Genomic DNA, 6979 nt, shown 5'->3' with positions numbered 1-6979 from the left:
TAGTATCTAGGCTATGTGAAGAATTCTTAAAACTCAACAGTAAAAAACAAACAATCCAATTTGAAAATGGGTAAAAGACGTGAACAGACATTCACCAAAGAGGATATACAGGTGACAAATAGCCATATGAAAAGATGCTCAGCATTGTAAGTCATCAGGGAAATGCAAATTAAACCCACAATGAGATATCACTATACAACTATCAGGATGTCTAAAATAAATAAAAAACAGTGACAACACCAAATGTTTCTGAGAATATGGAGAAATTGGATCATTCATTCATTCATTCCCATTGCTGATGGGAATGTTATGTGGCACAGTCACAATGGAAAACAATTTGGTGGTTTCTTATAAAACTGTTAAGTGTGGTTACCGTACAACTCAGCAATTGCACCCTCAGGTTTTTATCCCAGGAAAATGAAAACTTACGTTCACACAAACTTGTGTGTGAACACAGCAATTTTATTAGTATTAGCCCAAAATGGAAATGACCCAGATAAATGGTTCAGCATTTGAATGATTCCACGAACTGTGGTAAATCCGCATCATGGAATACTACTCAGAAATAAAAAGGAATGAAATATTGATACATGCAACAACTTGGCTGAATCTCCAGGGAACTTTGATATGTGAAAAAAAGCCAATACTAAAAGGTTATTTACTATATAACTCCACCTATATAACATTTTTGAAATGATCAATTTTTAGAAATGGAGAATAGATTAGTGGTTGACAGAGGTTACAGAAGTAGGGTGGGGTGGGAAGGAGGTGGTTTAGTTATAAACGGACAACATAAAGGATACTTGTGAGTATCTTGACTGTTGTAGTGAATGCACAGATTTACACATGTGATAAAATACACACATACACATAGAGGCATGCATATATGATTGCAAGTAAAACTGAAGACATTTGAGTAAGATTGATGGATTGTATAAATGTCAATAACCTGATTGTGATAGTATACTAAATGTTATCATTGCAAAATGCTAAATATTACCATTGCGAAACATTATCATTTGAGGAAACGAGATGATATGTACACAGTAACTTCATATTTCTTTTGTACAGCTGCATATAAACCTGCTCATCTCGATAACATTTTCAATTAAATGTGTAAATGCAAGTGGACTAAAGTTTTGATAGAATATTTTTTCCTCCAAATAGTAGAGGCTTTCATATGACACCTGGATTGGATTTGGTCATAGTCTAGATCTAGTAAATGTTAAAGGGAAGACATCATTCTGCATGACAAATGAACTGAAGTGGCCCTGAGATAGAGACTAGCACTGGCTGACCCTCATTCTAGTCCTGCAATACATGGGTATTAACAATACATGGGTATTAACCAAGGGAAGTAACTTTATATCTTTGAGGCTCAGTTTCTCCATTTGTAAAATTGGGCTAGGTTATCCGTAAGGGTCAAGTAGAGCTTTGACATTCCAGGATGATAGGGCATATCTGGGACGTCTTTTCTCTCTGCCATACTCCAGCCAGCATCTGCCTGGGAAGCTTCTCTTTTCTTTTTTAGCCATTTCACCAGCACCCTTCCTCTGTTCTCAAGCACTTATCTTCATTTTAACAAGTAACCTCTTACTTTTCTTCCCTGTTATCCATCAGCCTTCTTCCCTTGCATAAGGGATTAAGGCATTAACTTACTAGAAAGGAGCTTATGTTTTAGACACAAAAGGTTCGTAAAGGGTGGAAAGTCCTAAAAATGAATTTTAAATGGTAGAATTTTCAGGTAGAATTTCAGAATCCAGTTGAGCATAATCATTTTGGCAGGGGGTGTCTTCCCATCTGCACCTATCTTTTGTGATCTTAGAAAAGTTACACAAAGGTATGTGAGCCTCAGTTTCTTTATCTGTAACATGGAGCTATTATGACCTACCTTCCATGAACTGTTTATATTATGTTCCCTTTATAGTATCTGTGACACAGAGGCATGCAAAAAAAAAATGCTTGCAATTCCTTCTGCTTCTCTCTCAAGTGACTCTCAAGTAACAGAGTGTCTGACATGATTGGCTTTGCTAACTTGATGTTCAGTTATAATGACATCACTTCTATTTTTCCACTTAATCATTTTGAGGCTCTTTTAAACCACATTAAGTAAACATTTTCCTCAATGTCTGTCTCACTTTTCATCTAAGAACTTCAAGGTTTTACTTACTATGAGGGGCCAACCCTATTTTCAAGCATGAGAGAACCAAAGGGCCTGATTCAAAATTGGTCATTCACCAATTTTGACTGTCACTGCTACCAGTACTAGTGCTGTCGCTTTTGAAAGCTGACGCCCCACAGTCTCGCCTGCCTTTATCCAATTGTTATGGTTACCTGCAGTGGCAGATGGACTACCAAGCTGTTTTGTGCAGATGTTGAGACTGACAACCCCACATACACCAAGAGGCTCTGAAAAGGTTTATCGCTTATGTAATTTAGATCTCCGGCAAGAGCAGGGCAGACCTCTCAAGCAGTTCTGAATGGCTTGAAAGAAAGCAAGGAAAGGAGACTGGTCTAGGTTTTTATTGTGGTCAGGAGGTGGGACCAGGGTGGAAGTTCCTGCACATGGGCAGGGGATTGCTTGTTTGAATCAGGAGGGATAATCTAGGCTTTCTTATCAGTTTACCTAGATGTGGGGCACAAGAGGCAGATGGAGGGGTGGGGCTTAGAAGCTGTCAGCTGACAAGTATAAAAACCTGAAGACCCCTCATTCCCACATGGCTATGCAGGGAATCTCTATGTGTGCACACTCAAGGTGATAACTCAGTGGCTCACACTCAGCTGCTCAGTACTATGCCTGGGTATCAAACATAAAGAAGCTTCCAGATTCAGCCAAACTGCCAGAATCAGAATACCCCCAAACCCCACAATCTGCTATTGAACCCATGCCCCTGGCCCAGACTCTCCCTTTCCTCATGGCGAATTTCTCATTGGAGAATTCACTGGCTTTTCCTGTCAAAGGAATCTGCCCACCTTGGTCCAGCAAATCATTACGGTAACATAGCATTTCAAAAAGAATAGAGTCTGGGGGTTCAAGGCTTTCCTCTTCAAAATGCATCTTGACCTCTATGCAAATGCATCCACTTAGTTCTCTACCTTCTCTCCCTACACTTGCTAAGAATGTGGCCTCTGGAGTGAAGCTTCCTGGGTTTAAATCATGGATCCACTAGCAGCTGTGTAATCCCAGGCTGGGAGCTTAATCTCTGGATACTTTAGATATGCAGTCTATAAAAAAATGGAGTAACATTTCCCATTTCAGAGGGTTTTCAGGATTACACGAGTTTATGTACATGAAGTGTCTTGCACCGTGTTTAGCGTAAAGTAAGCACTAAGTAGATGTCATTTATTATTAATTTAAATTGTTTTTTCAAAATAATACATACATGTAATTAAAAATCAAATAGGACTTCAGAACTTATAGTGAAAAATGAAGGTTCCTTGAATCATCACTTCTCCTGAGTTCACTCCCTAGAGGCAACCATTTTTAGCTAAACTAGCTGTTTTCTTTTTTTCTAGTGTTGACTCCATTTTCTAAAGAATATGATGATATTCGTTGATTTATCAGTGTTGGACATTCCCTAATGACTCTGGTGGGTGAAAATTCAACACCCTCACGGTATCCTCATAGCCTCACTTCTCTTCCTTCCCCTTTCCAGTATGGTTTTATTGTAATATTTGTGCACTTATGCATATATCCTTCATTGCAGCTGTGAAATTTCCTATCTTGCAAACATTTTTTGTTTAAAGCTTCCACCTGTGACATGGCTGTCATCACGATACTCTCCGTTACTCATTCCTCATACTGGATATTAGAGAAAAACCTTCTCTCTGTTTTTTCCACTTACTTCTCTGTATTGGTTATTATGACTGGGATATTCTCCAGTAGTTTCCTAATAAAAGGTTCTTGGGAGGTAAACCATTTGAATTATTTTATGTCTGGAAATGTATTATCTTACCTTTGCATGACTGATTGGCTGATTAGGTATGGAAAATTATTTTACCCTATGATTTTAAAGAAATTCTTCAATTTACCTCAAGCCTCCAGGGTCACTATAGAAGTCCGCTGTCACTCTATTTCACTTCTTTCATCTGTGCCCAATTTTATTTTTTCTTTCTTTGGAGGCTTTTAGAATTTTAATTTTATCCCTGATGCTCTGAACTTCACAACAATTTGCCTTGGTGTATGTAATTTTTCATTCACTGATCTAGATACTTGAGGAGTCTTTATCATCTGGAGACACGTGTCTTTGATTTCTGAAAAATTCCTGGTTTCTTTGCTAAATTCTTCCCCTCTGCTTTCTCTGTTCATTCATTCTGAATTTAATTCTTCTATCGAATGTTTTATTTCAGCTACATTTAAAAATTCACTGTTTTTCTTGTGCTTTGTTTCTTTTTCATAGCATTCTGTTGGTAGCTTATTAACACAATATTTTTTCCTGATTTCTTAGCTTCTAAAATGCTACCTGACACTCAGCAGGTGCTTAACAAACAACTATTGAACAAAAAAGGCTTCTATATTAATTATATTAAATTTTTTCTACTGTTTTCTGTTTGATCTCTGTCTCCTTGAAGTTCTATTTCTGTTTTTGCTTTTCTTTTCATTTTGGATGCTTTCCTCAAATAGCTAGTGTACTTTGGCTGATCATTCATTTTGATGTGAGGTTCTAAGAAGCAGTTTTGAAGTTTTGATTATTGGTATGACTTCCAGGCTTCACTGTAGGGTAATCTGGTGACTAGCTGCCTGTACTAGATTTTTACTGCTGCTTAACAAACTACTCCAATCTTAGTGGCTTAAAATAATAACCCAATATTAGCTCACAGTTTCAGTAGGTCAGAAGTCTAGCAAAATGTAGCTGAATTTTCTGCAGGGTTTCGGAAGGCTGAATTCAAAGTGCTGGGTGGATTGAGCTCTAGTCTGGAGGTTCTGAGAAAAAAAAATCTGCTTCCCAGCTCATCTTGTGGTTAGCTGAATTCAGTTTCTTGTGGTTGTAAGACTGAAGTTCCATTTCCTTTCTGGGTGTTAGCTGGGGTTGCTCTCACCATCTGAACGCCACCCATATTCCTTGTTCCCTCCGTCTTCAAGCCTGCAGCAACATGCTGAATTCTTCTCATACTTGAAATCTCTGACTTCCTGTATTTAACCTATAGACTCAGATTTAAAGGACTCATGAGTTTACCTCAGACTCACCTAAATAATCTCCCAAACCAAACCAACAACAAAACCAAACAACCATTTCAGTACTCATAATTGGTGGCGATATTATTAGTATCTGTATTTTGAGATTGACATATGCTCTTTAAAAGGCCTCTTTCCATCTCTTCGTCTAATCTCATATTTGGCTCAACCTGTTGTCTCAACTCTAAAACCTCTTCCAAATCTTTCTTTTCTGGTTTATTTTTCCATTCTCTTCATTTCTCCTCTGCTATTAACTTTTGGCCCCTTTAAATCCATTTTCAGTTTTTCTTCACTATCAACACTACAGCAAAAAAACAAACAAAAAAAACTAAAATCTAATCTTAGAAACAAAATTCTGCTTAGTAGGTAGAGGAGTGGAAGAAGCTGTGAATATGCAATTTATTACTCTTTTTGTCACCTCTCATAAAAAACTGTGTAATATGATTAGTATTGATAGCTAATTTTAATATTATGTTTTTTGGGAGTTGAATCATGCATTATGGAAGTTTCTTTCTTTTTGGATTATGGAACAAATCTTTCTTTTCATTCATTTTCTGTGGTTGTTTATTAAAAATAATAAGTGCACAGTTATCTATGTACTTTACTCCATCTGTATAGGTACTGCCTATGTAATTATTTTTAGTTACCCATTTCTAGGAAATACAGTACTTAGGTAGACTAACTTCCTATTTCTAGATAGGGAAATATTAAGAGGGTCACTTAGCATAGAGTTTGCATCTATACCATATTATTAGGTAATGAATTCTGTTCTGTTTTGTATAATAATTTATGAATAAAAATATTTTGTAGAACCCCTGTTCTAGACTTTGCCTGATATCTAATATTCTTGGTCAACTAGTGTTGTAGTTTTCCTATGAAGATTGGACTTTTGCATTTGTATAGGCTGAAAGGAAAGGGGTATATATTTAAAAAGTAGAGAAATGTTGGTTAAGAGAAGCAAGGGCAATACTCTTGACCTTAGCCCGTGGCATTTTCTGTGGTTACTCATGTGCACTTGTCAAATGAGTGAATCCTGGATTTCTTGGTGTGCCTTTGGAAGTTTTGTCAGATGAGGCTGAGGGACAGGGTAGAGTAAGGGGTCTGGAGTCACCATCGTTATACTTTTCTTTGTGAGACCTCTGGGCAAATGTGATTTTTCATCAAGGCTCTGGGCTTTCCTGAAGCTAAGTTCTGCGCATATGGACTTTTTCTGCTTGTTCCTTTGCAGCTACTTGGCAACTCAGGCCTTGCCCTTTGAAGAAGTAGCAGAGTGCTGCTGATGGAAGCAAAGTTCAAAAGTAAAATGATAGTAAATACACAGAGGCAGTCAGCCAACTGGGCCACCAAAAAGATGAAATGAGATGATTGTGAAAGGGAGTCAGAGTGTTCTGCAAATGTAGTTATTCATAGTTATTCATAGTAGTAGCAGCAGTAATAAAGTCATAGAAAGATAGTTGCCCTGAGCCTCAGCCTAAGGCACCTAGGAGAGAGTCCCCACCACTTCATTCTCCATCAGGGTTGTGGCCTTTCATGTTGTTGGATTTATGTGTGTTCTGCAATAATTTTTAAATCATATTTCTAATGTAAATTTTTTACACTAAAGAAGATACATTTCTCATTTGATAATATATTTTCCCCTAAAATAGCTGCAGTTTAATCTTGATTCCATTAGTTAACAGAAATCATTTAGAATGTTTGTTTTATGTGTTAACCTGGTTAGTACAGAACAGGAAAAAATATATAACACAAGAAGTTTTACGATTAGCAAAAAGACACGGGAAGATGTTCGTTCTTATGGAGGAT

This window comes from Nomascus leucogenys, chromosome 1a (genome assembly GCF_006542625.1).
Source record: "Nomascus leucogenys isolate Asia chromosome 1a, Asia_NLE_v1, whole genome shotgun sequence".
NCBI classification, from domain to species: domain Eukaryota; kingdom Metazoa; phylum Chordata; class Mammalia; order Primates; family Hylobatidae; genus Nomascus; species Nomascus leucogenys.
This window is presented reverse-complemented; position numbering follows the sequence as displayed.